Source organism: Papaver somniferum, unplaced genomic scaffold (assembly GCF_003573695.1).
Source record: "Papaver somniferum cultivar HN1 unplaced genomic scaffold, ASM357369v1 unplaced-scaffold_137, whole genome shotgun sequence".
NCBI lineage: Eukaryota > Viridiplantae > Streptophyta > Magnoliopsida > Ranunculales > Papaveraceae > Papaver > Papaver somniferum.
In genome coordinates this window covers 617,105-633,861 of record NW_020622934.1, presented here as the reverse complement: position 1 = coordinate 633,861, position 16,757 = coordinate 617,105, and positions in this window count along the sequence as shown.

Below are 16,757 nucleotides of genomic sequence, written 5' to 3'. Positions count from 1 at the left end.
GGAATACATGGTATTCCAAACACTAACGACAACTTTTCAGGTGATGATCTTAGCACATATGTTTCTTCCCCTACTTTGAAAACGAACGTATGGTCATTTGTTTCAGGAATGAACTGATGTGCATCGCAGACAACTTGGACAACAGGTATTGACTTAATCCATTTAGTAGCAACAATCTCCCCTTCCAGAAATACTTTGGCTACACTCCCCAACGGACTCCTATACAAAGCATCTCTCTGTTCTTCATTCAAAGCCTCATGTTTTGGAAGAGCTTTAATTTTAGCAGCAAGAGCAATGGCTCCACCAAAGCTCCACTTTATCTTCTTATCTACAATTTTTTTAAAGACAAAAGAAAAGAAGATTAATGGTTACATTTTTTTTATATAGTAGCTTATAAAAAAAGATAAAGTGTGGCTTGAGAAGGACCAATACTTCAGTTCATTTTACTTGGTGAACTCTCAAGCATTTCGAAGTTCATTCAATAAAATGAGGCTTTCAAAGAAGAACCAACACAAGAATGAATCTAGATAATGTCAACACCGGCTTACTTCATTTTTGTACAAAATCTAGGTAGAATATGCAGGTATAAGAATGTAGATAATGAACTGTAAAATCTTGAAGCGCAATTTTTCTAGACTTCATTCTAGAAATGAAGTCCAGCAAACATCAAATGAGAAACATGGACTCAGTACAATTTTTCTATACTTCATTCTAGAAATGAAGTCCAGCAAACACCAAAGGAGAAACATGGACTCAGCACAATTTCTAGAATGAAGTCCAGCAAACACCAAAGGAGAAACATGGACTCAGCACAATTTTTCTAGACTTCATTCTAGAAATGAAGTCTAGCAAACACCAAAGGAGAAACATGGACTTAGTACAATTTTTCTAGACTTCATTCTAGAAATGAAGTCCGGCAAACACCAAAGGAGAAACATGGACTTAACACAATTTTTCTAGACTTCATTTCTAGAAATGAAGTCCGGAAAACACCAAAAGAGAAACATGGACTCAGTATAATTTTTCTAGACTTCATTCAAGAAATGAAGTCCGGCAAACACCAAAGGACAAACATGGACTTAGTACAATTTTTCTGGACTTCATTCTAGAAATGAAGTCCAGCAAACACCAGAGGAGAAACATAGACTTAGCACAATTTTTCTAGACTTCATTCTAGAAATGAAGTCCAGCAAACACCAAAGGAGAAACATGGACTTAACACAATTTTTCTAGACTTCATTTCTAAAATGAAGTCCGGCAAACACCAAAAGAGAAACATGGACTCAGTATAATTTTTCTAGACTTCATTCTAGAAATGAAGTCCGGCAAACACCAAAGGAGAAACATGGACTCAGTACAATTTTTCTATACCTCATTCTAGAAATGAAGTCCAGCAAACACCAAAGGAGAAACATGGACTCAGTACAATTTTTCTAGAATGAAGTCTAGAAAAATTGTACTGAGTCCATGTTTCTCCTTTGGTGTTTGCTGGACTTCATTTCTAGAATGAAGTATAGAAAAATTGCAGAAATGAAGTCCATCAAACACCAAAGGAGAAACATGGACTCAACACAATTTCTAGAAATGAAGTCCAGCAAACACCAAAGGAGAAACATGGACTCAGCACAATTTTTCTAGACTTCATTCTAGAAATGAAGTCCAGCAAACACCAAAGGAGAAACATGGACTTAGTACAATTTTTCTAGACTTCATTCTAGAAATGAAGTCCGGCAAACACCAAAGGAGAAACATGGACTTAGCACAATTTTTCTAGACTTCATTTCAAGAAATGAAGTCCGGCAAACACCAAAAGAGAAACATGGACTCAGTATAATTTTTCTATACTTCATTCTAGAAATGAAGTCCGGCAAACACCAAAGGAGAAACATGGACAGAGTACAATTTTTCTGGACTTCATTCTAGAAATGAAGTCCAGCAAACACCAAAGGAGAAACATGGACTTAGCACAATTTTTCTAGACTTCATTCTAGAAATGAAGTCCAGTAAACACCAAAGGAGAAACATGGACTTAGCACAATTTTTCTAGACTTCATTTCTAGAAATGAAGTCGGCAAACATCGAAGGAGAAATATGGACTTAGCACAATTTTTCTAGACTTCATTCTAGAAATGAAGTCCGGAAAACACCAAAGGAGAAACATGGACTTAGCACAATTTTTCTAGACTTCATTCTGGAAATGAAGTCCGGCAAACACCAAAGGAGAAACATGGACTCAGTACAATTTTTCTGGACTTCATTCTAGAAATGAAGTCCAGCAAACACCAAAGGAAAAACATGGACTTAACACAATTTTTCTAGACTTCATTCTAGAAATGAAGTCCAGCAAACACCAAAGGAGAAACATGGACTTAGCACAATTTTTCTAGACTTCATTTCTAGAAATGAAGTCGGAAAACATCAAAGGAGAAACATGGACTTAGCACAATTTTTCTAGACTTCATTTCCAGAAATGAAGTCCGGCAAACATCATAGAAGAAACATGGACTTAGTAAAATTTTTCTAGACTTCATTCTAGAAATGAAGTCCGTCAAACACCAAAGGAGAAACATGGAATTAGCACAATTTTTCTAGACTTCATTCTAGAAATGAAGTCCGGCAAACACCAAAGGAGAAACATGCAGACAGCAGAAAAATTGGAATACAAAATGAATCAACAACAAACAGATCAAAATTCAACTTCAGAAGATCAAAAATCAACTTCGAAATAGTGTTTTTACCTTTCGCTGCTTTCTTTACTCTTGATTTCTTTGTCACTGGTTCTTCTTCTTCTTGACTATCTCCTTCAAAAACAACTAATTGGCTATTTCTTTCTTCAACTTCTTCATCTGAAGATGTATCTACTACTACTTTCCTCTTCGATGTACCCAATTAGGGTTTTGATTTCTTCAATTTTTCTAGGGTTTTTCGATTTTCTGGGTTTGGTTTTCTGATTTTGAAGACTGTTTTGATTTTGGTTTGCGAAAATTGAAATGATTTCGACTGATTTTGGTGGATTCTTGGTTTTGATGATGTTCGTTCTCTGGGTTTTGGAGTGAAGAAGACGAAGAAATTGTGGTTCTCTGAAAATGAAACTGAAAAGAAGGAGAGAGACAGTTGACGCGTTTTTAGGAGATCGTGGGTTGAAGGAGGTAACCGTTAAGGTAAGGGTATTGTTGTCTGTTTGGTATTTTTTTTAATTATGGACCAAACAGTAAAGGCGTTTGACCAAAGGACTAAACAGACATGGGCCCACCTAAAAAAGGACCAAACGATATTTTTCTCTTTTTTTATACCTAAAAATCTGGGCAGTATTTAGTATTAAATGTATATATTTCTACCATTTAGTATCAATAAATCAAATCGTAGTATAAGCTTTGGGTTTTCTTTTTGTATGTCTAATAATTCTTATGAGTTACTCATCCAAACAAGATTACTATCTATATGCTTTCATAGCAGTATTTTATAGTCTCAAGGGAGTTTCATTCATTTGTTGCAATTGTGTCAAATCCATTAATGGAGGCGGTTCACTTCAACATGACATGATTTTCTATTCTCTTGAAAATTCATGGCTATTGGTGATGATCGTTGTGACGATGTTCTGTGCATATTATTCTCTCTGGGGAGACTTTAATTTTAATGAACGAGAAGATAAACCAAAATGGCAGGATCTTAATCTACAAGCCATCTTTCAAATATCATTAAATTCATTTTTGAAATTCATATAAGAAGGGGAGTCGATTACTCATCTTCTGTTCAACTGTCCATGGGAGAAGGAAAAAACTATTTGTAATAATACGCCAATGGAATTTGATATAAGTTTGAATGTTGAAGACATGAGAGAAATATTTATTCCATAGAGCATTCACTCCCTTGTTATGGAGATCAAAGACATCATAATCATATTTGAAGAAGTTAGACTTATCGATGTCTTTAAAAATGTAAATTTGGTTGCTCATGATTTATGTCAGTTTGATTTTCATGAGAATGTTTCAGAATGGTGGGATTCATTGTCAACTAATGTTTGTATTTCTTCAAATCTTAGTTAAGTGAGATTTTGAATGACTTCTGGGGAATTCAAAAATCTACTGTTAGTCCATAGAGACTTTTGGAGAGTCTCTTAACGTCTCTTGTTATTGGTTATAGACTTTTTTCAAGTCATTCTAATTCTCTGAAACTCCTTATTATTGGATTAGGATTTTATAAGAGTCATTCCAACACTCTTGTTATTCGAAAGAGAATCGAAAGTCATTGATTTGTTGTTTCAGAGATTTGGAGAGACTTTTTCTTGAAAATAGGCATGATAGAAATCTCTCCTCAAGAGGTGATATTTTTGGAGACTTGGAAATTTGGAGATTTTTTGGTTTTGGGAGTGAACCATCTATTTCTTTCCCCGTGCAGTAATACACTTAAGGGCCGTCTGGGAAGGGGTAATCAAGACAAAATGTGGGATAAAGTGATTTTTTAAATCGGAGAATATATATATTAAAATATGTTATGTGAGTCTTTGTGATATATATCGATTTTAAAAAATATATTTTAAAAGTTATGATTTTTTTTCCCAACTTTAAGTTGTTGGAAAACTCCACATAGAAAATAAGTGGTGAGATATCATAGAAAATACATTGTGGGACGAGTGGAATAAAGTGAATGAAAATTTGGCATAAGACAGCTGTTAGAGCATTGCTTGGTCGAACTCGCATGCGTTGCTATCTCAAGCATGTTTTTCAATGTTAGTGATCAAAACTACAAGTTTTGATTTCTAGTCTACTATAGCTAAGGTCTCGGACTAGGATAGAAAGTGTAGTTGAGCTCAAGAACTCCACGGCAATCATCATACAAGACGAAGGATTACTCAAGGAACTGGTGGATCTTCATCGTCTAAAATGTATGTGGAGACTTGAACTTATGTATCACTCAAAAGTCTATATATCTCATATCTTGAGACAAAAGTTGTAGACTTAGATTATACACATTTGGTATTTCGAACCGAGTTTACCTCGCTTATCTATTTCTCGAAATATGTGTTGGTAAAGCTTTCGCTTTAGCCAAGTTCATCTTTACCTAGTGACGAAAGTCATGTTATCTTTCAATCACTTTGAAAATTGCTCTGACAAGAAATGGTTTGTGAATAACAACTATATACGGTCCTCTGAGAATGTTTCAATGATTGAAACGAGAGTTTAGACTATATAACCATTTGGAGGATATGAGCATTGTTGTGGAAACACATATATGTATAAGTCCTTATTGCTTGAACCGAAGTTTGCGAACTTTGTTGATCAAGTGAACCAGAGAAGTGCATGAGCTAAGTCCGCGAACTGGCGAAGTTCTCAAACCCGAGAATTTCTGTTGGAGTTTGTGAACTCCATCCGGGAACTTAAGGCCGTGAATCCAGTTCGCGAACTTGAGTAGGTTATGTCTAAAAACGATGTTTAGTGAACTTGTCTTTATAAACTAAGGAATACAATTGCAAACCATGGCTATAGAGTTCATGAACCGATTCATGCGAATAAAATCGGTTTTGCTTCAATTGTGTAGTACATAAGATTTCCTTGCAATTGAAAAACTCTCTAGCTAGTTCATTTGAGTCATTTGAACTAGTTATGGTGAAGAAGAATATGGTTGATATGAAAGTGATCATATGGCTAACCATTTGGTTAAATATTGTTGAACCAACTAATGTACAAGTTTGGGTACGGTTACACAAGCCCAGGAACGTGCATTTCATTTGTGTAAAACAAGCTATGTTTTCGATCTAACGGTTGATAAATATTAGCTTGAAACTAAATCAGGTTTTCATCTAACGGTGAATATTGAATGCTTTGTTACCAAGCATACGTTGATTGCAAACCCTGATTTGAAAGACTATATAAGGGAGAACTCTAGCAACTGGGAAACCTAATCCCCACACGTTTTGTGTGATACTAGTTATGCTAAGCTAGAGTCGATTCTCCTTTAACCTTTGGTTTATTCTTCTAAACCAGGTTAACGACTTAAAGACTTCATTGGGATTGTGAATCCAGACCGATACTACTTTTCTTGTAGTTGTGTGATTTGATTTTGTTGTTTCTATCGTACAAGTACAATTGTAATAATTGGCTTGAGATTTCTATCTCCGATAGGCAAGATAAAAAGTAATCACAAACATCTTCGTCTCATCGTTTGTGATTCCACAATATCTTTTTTCGCAACGTCGATTAAGACTATTGTGAGGTGATTGATAATACTAGGCTGTTCTTCGGGAATATAAGTCCGGATTATCAATTGGTTCTTGTTCACCTTAATTTATCAAAAGATGGATCAAAACTCGTAGGTATATTTATGGAAGACAGATTTATCTATTACCATAGACTTTTCTGTGTGATATAGATTTGTTTATTAGAGTCTTCGACTTTGGGTCGTAGCAACTCTTGGTTGTGGGTGAGATCAGCTAAGGGAATCAAGTACGTAGCATCCTGCTGGGATCAGAGACGTAGGAGCATAACTATACGTTGGATCAGTGTGAGATTGGTTGGGGTTCAACTACAGTCCATACTTTAGTTAGTTTGGAGCAGGCTAGTGTCTGTAGCGTCTTAATACAGTGTGTGTTCAATCTGGACTAGGTCCCGAGGTTTTTCTGCATTTGCGGTTTCCTCGTTAGCAAAATTCTGGTGTCTGTGTTATTTCTTTTCCGCATTATATTTTGTTATATAATTGAAATATCACAGGTTGTGCGTTGTTCAATCAATTAGAATATCCGACCTTTTGGTTGTTGATTTAAATTGATTGACACTTGGATATTGGTCTTCGGTACCATCCAAGTTATCTCTCTTTGATAAAGACTCACCGATTTCTATTTTCTTGAGTATAGATCAAATCCAGAGATTGAGATATAAACTCTTTGATATACTTTTTATCTAAATTGATTCTGACTGTCTAGTTGATTCTCTAGAAAGTATATTGGAGTTTGTACATACAGATTGCTAAGCGAAATATTGGGTGTGGTTGTTAGACCCCCGCTTTTTCAATTGGTATCAGAGCAGGCAAACACGTTCAAGACCTCAAAAGTCTCTGTGTGTGGCGATCTGACTAGATTGACAGTAAAGTCTCTATTAGCGCTTCACCAGGAATAAACCACAATCTCAGGGAATGTTCTAAAACCCCTGTTATTTTCAAAAGGAATATTGATGAAACTCTTAGCGACTCCTCATGGGAAAATGCAATGCGTGAAGAGTTATCTCAATTCCAAAGACAAGACATATGGAAGCTTGTATCTTGTCCTTCAAATGGAAATCTCAACTCTATAAAAGAATTGAATCGTTTTGATAAAAGTTTTGTACCCATCAAGTCATGTTCTAATGATGTACAAACTGTTCCAACTACCAACTCTCTTGAAGTTGATAAAAAGATTTCCTGTTAGGGTTGTATAGGAACCATTTATCAGAAAAAGTCATCTCTATGTCATAAGAGACCAATGGATTCTGAGTTTTCTCTCTACGATTTTACTCCTAATTCTGGCCACAAATGTCAACCAAAGAATGTGCATGACAAATTCTCTGCATCTCACACCACCTAATCTCAGGAATGGCGTCGCCCCAGTTGTATATAATACTTGAAATGGGGAAAGTAACTGGTTGACTTTGTTTATAAATTATTTTTCATATTTTCCTTATGACAAAATATTTTCAAAAAGTTTGTACAGGTATTCTTTCTTCATACTGGTATTCCAGTGTGTGTACCTCTAAAAATCCTACATTTCTTATGTAGGTCGCGGTTCGTGAAAGAGCCCAAGAAATTCCCTTCAGGTACTGTGTAATCTCTCTTCATATAGCCATGTTGCTTGGGATTTTGTGGACCCTTCTTCCAAGTTCACGTTTGTTTTTGGGTTCTCACAAACCGTTCTTGTAAACCCTAAGTCTGTTCAAAATCGTTTATATGCCCTTCCTATTGAGTTGAAATGTCTCACTCTAGGCCTCTTATTATCAATGGCATCTTCTTCTTGCTCTTCGGATTTACCTGAAGACTTCGTTGATAATGCGGTATATTTCGAATTCGATAAAGAAAAGGGAATCTTTGTTGAAGGATCTTTTCCTCAATCTCCCGATTCCTAATCGGATATTGAGGAGGTTGAAGAGATGTCGTCTGATGTAGTTCTTGACTTCCTCAAAAGCTTTGAGGATGCAAAATAGCAGCTTGTTGATACAATGAAGTGTCTTGATGTGGTAAGAACTGAGTTGAAAACGGTTAATTCTGACCTTGTTCTCATGAAAACTCGTGTTAAAGAACTTCCCAATAGGGATATTCTCTCCAAAGTTGTAGAGGATGCTGTCGTTCACAAGCTCAAAGACCTCAAGACTCATGAGGATCCTGAACCGTTTACTTGACTTCAGTTCGTGTCCGGTTTTGGAATAGGAGTCTGGGTTTGATTTTGCTTGTTGATTTTTTATTTTCCTAGTAAATCTTCTATTTTTTTTGTTTTACTTAGAAGAATAACTAGAGTTTGGAATAACCATTATTGTGATTACACATAGCTATGTCCAACATTTTCATCTTCATGTTTTTTTATTTATTGGTTTAAATTCTAAATTTGTTTGGAAGATGATTTTTGCAGTATTAATCTTTATGGTTTTATATATTGCAATATTGTTATGGGATATGTGTGTTTACGTCCGTGAACATGATTGTCCCATACTTTGTCAAAAGTAAAGTCGTTCGTGAGTTGATGTGAATGTATTGATGAAAGAATGAATTGACTTTTGACAAATACATAAGTTAAGCCTATTATGTCAATTTTTGATGGAAGATAGGTTAAAATCTTTTGTGTTCAAGGATTATGTCTATTGGATGTCATTGTGAAAATGGTGATGGAAAATAGAATGAGTCATTGATTATTCCACGGTATTAGGTCGATCTCCGATCCACAATTTGTGTACATATTGTGTTGTTCCATAAGGTGTCTTATGTTGAGCTCTATCGACTGAGTCATTGTTTTGACATAGTTGTTGTTCCATGAGATACTTTGTGTCGAGCATGACCAATTAAATTGATTACTTTTGTGATTAGTTTGATTGTGTATTTCGATTAGATTAATTATGGGTTTTCTTGTGATTAATCTAATTGAGTGTTTTTAAGTCTACCAGTGTTGAGCATTTCCGATTAAGTTAATCATGGATTTTCTTATGATTAATTTAATATTTTGGATTCAAATTCATACTTGTATGTAATTTGTTATGTCCAAATAAATCCTTCTTTTCTTTTTGAAATTAAGGTCGCTCGTGGGGAGTGTGGCTGTGGAATATTTTAGGGGTTATCTTGTATCTTAATAAACTCCTTGATAAATGCATTTCGGCTTTATGATTGCATCTAAATAAGATGATATATGCTTTCTTTTGTTCATGAAATGTATCTTTCGGAAATTTCATTAGGATCCCGTTCTTGTACCTTTGCAAATTTTATTGAGAAAAAGGGGGAGAATTAATATGTAGTTCACACTACAAATACATATGGTTTTCGGATCATTATGTAAGAGGGAGTGGTTTCCATGTGAGATGGAGTATTGACTAAGGGGGAGTGACATATCACCATAGTATTGTTGTTAAAGTTGTGATACAATTGAACTTTGACGTTGTGTAATGATACTATGACACTGTATAACAATGATTGAGAACTCTTGTTTTCTCGTTGTTATAGCTACGGATTTTCAACAACGATGATGCTAAACTTACAACCTTTGGGATCATTGGATTACTTGGAAATGACGAAGATTTCAAGTAATGTTGAAGATTAGGCATGTGGAATAGGAGCTACAAAAGTTTATTTATATATTTTTTGTATTCCATATGTATTGATAGTTTTGTCACTAAAATTGACAAAGGGGGAGATTGTTAGAGCATTGCTCGGTCGAACTCGCATGCATTACTATCTCAAGCATGTTTGTCAGTGTTAGCGATCAAAACTATAAGTCTTGATTTCTAGTCTACTATAGCTAAGGTATCGGACTAGGATAGAAAGTGTAGTTAAGCTCAAGAACTCCATGGGAATCATCATACAAGACGAAGGACTACTCAAGGAACTGGTGGATCTTCATCGACTAAAAGGTATGTGGAGACTTGAACTTATATATCACTCAAAAGTATATTTATCTCATATCTTGAGACAAAATTCGTTTTGCTATATAGACTTAGATTATACACATTTGGTATTTCGAGCCGAGTTTACCTCGCCTATCTATTTCTCGAAATATGTGTTGGTAAAGCTTTCGCTTTAGCCAAGTTCATCTTTACCTAGTGACGAAAGACATGTTATGTTTCAATCACTTTGAAAATTGCTCTGACAAAAAATGGTTTGTGAATAACAACTATATAACGTCCTTTGAGAATGTTTCAATGATTGAAATGAGAGTTTAGACTATATAACCATTTTGAGGATATAAGCATTATTGTGGAAACACATATATGTATAAGTCCTTATTGCTTGAACCGAAGTTTGCGAACTTTGTTGATCAAGTGAACCGAAGAAGTACGTGAGCTAAGTCCGCGACCTCAGTCCGCGAACCCAGTCCGAAAACTGGCGAAGTTCTCAAACCCTAGAATTTATACTGGAGTTTGTGAACTCCATCCGGGAACTTAAGTTCGCGAACCCAGTCCGCGAACTTGAGTAGGTTATGTCTAAAAACGATTTTTAGTGAACTTATCTTTATAAACTAAGGAATGCAATTGTAAACCGTGGCTATAAAGTTCGTGAACCTATTCATGTGATCAAATCGTTTTTGCTTCAATTGTGTCTTGTGTAGTACATAAGATTTCCTTGCAATTGAATAACTCTCTAACTAGTTCATTTGAGTCATTTGAACTAGTTATGGTGAAGAAGAATATGGTTGATATGAAAGTAATCATATGGCTAACCATTTGGTTAACTATTGTTGAACCAACTAATGTACAAGTTTGGGTATGGTTACACAAGCCCAGGAACGTGCATTTCATTTGTGTATAACAAGCTATGTTTTCGATCTAACGGTTGATAAATATTAGCTTGAATCTAAATCAGGTTTTCATCTAACGGTGAATATTTAATGCTTTGTTACCAAGCTAACATTGATTGAAAACCCTGATTTGAAAGACTATATAAGGGAGAACTTTAGCAACTGGGAAACTTAATCCCCCCACATTCTGTGTGATACTAGTTGTGCTAAGCTAGAGTTGATTCTCCTTTAACCTTTGGTTTATTCTTCTAAACCAGGTTAACGATTTAAAGACTTCATTGGGATTGTGAAGCCAGACCAATACTACTTTTCTTGTAGTTGTGTGATCTGATCTTTCCGTTTCTATCGTACGAGTACAATTGTAATAATTGGCTTGAGATTTCTATTTCCGTTAGGGAAGATAAAAAGTAATCACAAACATATTCGTCTCATCGTTTGTGATTCAACAATATCTTTTTTCGCTGCGTCGATTAAGACTATTGTGAGGTGATTGATAATACTAGGCCGTTATTCAGGATTATAAGTATGGATTATCAATTGGTTCATGTTCACCTTGATTTATCAAAAGACGGAACAAAACTCGTAGGTATATTCTTGGGAGACGGATTTATCTATTACCATAGACTTTTCTGTGTGATATAGATTTGTTTATTAAAGTCTTCGACTTTGGGTCGTAGCAACTCTTGGTTGTGGGTGAGATCAGCTAAGGGATTCAGGTACGTAGCATCTTGTTGGGATCAGAGGCGTAGGAGCATAACTATACGTTGGATCAGTGTGAGATTGGTTGGGGTTCAACTACAGTTCAGACCAAAGTTAGTTTGGAGTAGGCTAGTGTCTGTAGCGGATTAATACAGTGTGTGTTCAATCTGGACTAGGTCCCGGGGATTTTCTGCAATTGCGGTTTCCTCGTTAACAAAATTCTGGTGTCTGTGTTATTTCTTTTCCGCATTATATTTCGCTATATAATTGAAATATCACAGGTTATACGTTGTTCAATCAATTAGAATATCTGATCTTTTGGTTGTTGATTTAAATTGATTGACACTTGGATATTGGTCTTTGGTACCATCCAAGTTATCTCTCTTTTATAAAGACTCGCAGATTTCTATTTGCTTGAGTATAGATCTAGTCGAGAGATTGAGATATAAACTCTTTGATATACTTTTTACCTAGATTAAGTCTGACTGTCTAGTTGATTCTCTATAAAGTATATTGGAGTTTGTCCATACTGATTGCTAAGCGAAATATTGGGTGTGGTTGTTAGACCCCCGCTTTTTCACTTTGGTTTATACATCAGCTAAATTTCTGAAAACGTGGGGGTACCAAAATACTCCACCAACTTTTTCTTAGGAAACCTGTATGGACTAAACTCGAATACAATTCCGAAAGTTCAACTTAATGAATCTCAATCAAGGAATTATATTCAGAGCTTAAATATCTTTCTCTCATAATCAAAAATTTTACAGAACCAAGTCCATGAACCTGACTACGTGTGAGAGTACTTGGACGATCTCAACAGTTAATATCCAAAAATCAATCAAGTCGTGTCCAACAAACAAGGATGGATGTATCTACTTTGATTGATTTACGTACAACCTGTGATATTTAAATTATAAAGATAAACAATATAATGCGGAAAACGAAATAACACAAACACCACAAATTTTGTTAAACTGTATTAAACCCGGGACCTAGTCCAGACTTGAACACCAAACTGTATTAAACCGCTACAGACACTATCCTACTACCAATTAACTTCGGACTGGAATGTAGTTGAGACTTAATTAAACCCTCACAATAATTCAGTTACAATCGCGCTCCTTACTCCTCTTGAATCCTAGTAGGACTCCGCGCAAATGATTCCCTTAGCTGACGTCCTTTACAGTCTAAAAATTGCTTCAACTCAATCGAAGACTTTAAACCAATCTCCTCCCACAGATAAGATTATATGTGTGATTTCCTATTTGACCATAGATCAAGGTAATACTGGAAATCGATAGCAGTAGACAAAGTCTAGCTAACCTCAAAATCCGGACTTATGCTTCTCGAAGAGAAGCCTAGATTATTATTCACCTCACAAGTATTAAACATGTGGAATCACAAAGTCTGACACGAAGAGAACTTTGCGATTTTTATCTATCTTGTTCGAGTGAGCAGCTCAACAATCAAACAAGATCAGAATACATGAACTATCAAGATAAAAGATAGTTTGACCTGGATTCACGAACCTATGAAGTCTTTTTAGTCGCTAAACCCTAGAATGGTTTTAGGTAGAGGACGACTCTAGTTTACAACTAGGACACACTAGAGTAGTGTCGGGATTCAAAGATCCCAGTTGCTTGAGGTTCCCTTTAGGATATGCATTTATCGGGAAAGTACATGATTTTATGATTTATATTTGGCTGTTGAGTACGACTGAAGAGGAAATAATCTCTTAGGTTATGCATTTATCGGGAATTTGGAGCTACAAGCCGCGTAAGAAGAAGAGATAAGAAAATAAACCACCGAGAATTATGATGCAAGAAAATAATCGAATATTTCTTGAAGTACATCCACCTGTTGTGTACAAATAATGTGGACGAGACTCACAAAAGGATAATCGGGAGTTTTGGGAAAGTTTCGGAGGTTGCAGAGGCTTGGGAAGAAGATTGCAGAGAAGTTCTATTGTTGTTGCGAAGAAGAAGCTGAAGAACAAAGACTTACAGAGTCTGTCGCATATTCCACAACAGTAGTTATGTATCGTTTATTAGAAGTGCTTTCCATTGACCTTTAGCCACTCTTTTCATTCTTAACAGTGGGTTATGCAACACTCATATTGAAAAAGCGGGGGTCTGACAACACCACCCAATATTTCGCTTAGCAATCTGCATGGGAAAACTCGAATATACTTTTAAGAGAATCAACAAGACTCAATCAATTAAAAGTATATCAACGAGTTTATCTCTCTCTCTTGATTTGATTTACTCAAGCAAGAACTGCGAGTTCTAATCAAATGCAAGGAATAACTTGGATGGTACCAAAGACCAATATCCAAGGATCACTCAACAACCAAAGGTTGGATTACTCTAATTGATGATCTAACACACAACCTGTATTATTTCAATTATATAAACAAATATAATGCGGAAATAGAAATAACACATACACCAGAAATTTTGTTAACGAGAAAACCGCAAATGCAGAAAAACCCAGGGACCTAGTCCAGATTGAACACACACTGTATTAAGCCGCTACAGACACCATCCTACTCCAAGCTAACTTCAGACTGAACTGTAGTTGAACTCCAATCAATCTCCCACTGATCCAAGGTACAGTTATGCTTCTACGCCTCTGATCCCAGCAGGATACTGCGCACTTGATTCCCTTAGCTGATCTCACCCCACAAATAAGAGTTGCTACGACCCAAAATCGCAGGCTTTGACAACAAATCTGTCTCACACAGACAAGTCTATCAAAGGATCAATCTGTTTCCCACAGAATAAACCCTAAAGGTTTGTTCCGTCTTTCGATAATAATCAAGGTGAACATGAACCAATTGATAATTCGGTCTTATATTCCCGAAGAACGTCCTAGAGTTATCAATCACCTCACAACAATCTTAATCGTATGGTAGCGAAACAAGATGTTGCGGAATCACAAACAATGAGACGAAGATGTTTGTGATTACTTTTTATATCTTGCCTATCGGAGATATCAATCTCAAGCCAATCAAGATCATATCACACAACTACGATAAAAGTAGTGTCGGTCTGGCTTCATAATCCCAATGAAGTCTTTAAGTCGTTAACCTGGTTTTAGAAGAAAAAAACCAAAGTTTAAAGGAGAATCGACTCTAGCACGCAAACAAGTATCACACGTAAGGTGCGGGGATTAGTTTTGCACAATACTAGATGTCTCATTTATATAGTCTTTCAAATAAGGTTTTGCAATCAATGTTAGCTTAGTAACAAAGCTTCAATATTCACCGTTAGATGAAAACCTGATTTAGATTCAAGATAATATTTCTCAACCGTTAGATCTAAAACTTAGCTTGTTACACACACTTGACAATGCACACTTCTAGGTTTGTTAACCGTACCCAAACGCATGCACTTGCTGGTTCAACAATAGTTACCAAAAGGTTAGCCATATGAGCATTTCATATCAACCATGTTCTTCTTCACCATAACTAGTTCAAATGACTTCAAATGAACTAGTTAGAGAGTTGTTCAATTGCAAGGAAATCTTATGTACTACACAAGACACAATTGAAGCAAAGATAATTTGATTCACTTGAATCGGTTCATGAAATTTTATAGCCACGGTTTGCAAACTGCATTCCTTAGTCTTTTTAAGTTTAAGTTCAGAAATCATCTTCTGATATATAACCTTCTCAAGTTCGCAGACTAGGTTCACGGACTTAAGTTACCGGGCAGAGTTTACAAACTCCAGCAGAAATTCTTGGGTATGAGAACTTCTCCGGTTCGCGGATTGGGTTCGCGGACTGAGTTCGCAGACGTAGCTTCATGCAAGTAGTTTGTCAACTCCATCAGAAATTCTCGGGTTTGAAAACTTCGGCAGTTCGCGGACTTGGCTCACGCCATTCTTCATGTTCTCTTGATCAACAAAGTTCGCAAACTTTGGTTCAAGGAATAGGACTTATACATAAATGTGTTTCCACATCAATGCTTATGTCCACCATTGGTTATGTAATCTAAACTCTCATTTCAATCATTGAAACATTCTTAGAGGACGTTATATAGTTGTTACACCATTTCTCGTCAAAGCAATTTTCAAGATGATTGAAACATATCATGACTTTCGTCACATGGTAAAGATAAACTTGATCGAAGTGAAAATCTTACCAACACATATTTCGAGATATAGATATGCGAGGTATACTCGGCTCGAAATACCAAATGTGTATAATCCAAGTCTATATATATAGCATACGACTTCTTGTCTCAAAGAGTAGGAGATAGAATAGATAGACTTTTGAGTGATAGATAAGTTCAAGTCTTCACATACCTTTTTGTCGATAATTTCCACCGGTTCCTTGAGTAGTTCTTCTACTTGTATGACGAATCGCCATGAAGTCCTTGAGCTCAACTACACTTTCTATCCTAGTCCGAGACTTAGCTATAATAGACTAGAAATCAAGACTTATAGTTTTGATCACTAACATTGACAAACATGCTTGAGATAGCAACGCATGCGAGTTCGACCGAGCAATTCTCTAACACATATTCGTTGCAAAATCGCTGCGTTATCCCTTTTCACCTTTGTAAACACCTTTTTGAGCAATAGAAAAGTATTTTGAGCAAGTTTTCACCATGTGGAGCTAAACCCCATCACTGGGATGACAGAGGAAGCCAATTCTCATCACTATGGTAACTTATTTAATTCTTTTTATGACTTTTGCATTAATATAAATTGAATTATGATTTTAAATTAATTAGTTGTCATTTAGTTTGATGGGTTATGCTTAGATTTAGTGTTTTGATAACCCATGCTTACCATTTGCAATTAATGTTTTATAAAATCTACCCTGACAAAGATTAAGAGTCAACAATTGTTGATTTTGGAGCTATAATTGTCTAAGAATTAATATTCAAACCATAGAATCAGATTTTGGTGAAATCCTGATTCCCAGTAATCTCTCGATATTTTCATTATCTTCTCTTATATTTGCTAGGTTAATTTTATTTAAGTCTAAAATCAACAACTTCACAAGTCCAAGAATCAAACCCTTATTTACCACTTCAAAACTACATCATTTTTTTTGTACAACAATCCGCTATTCGTATGCAGACAATTA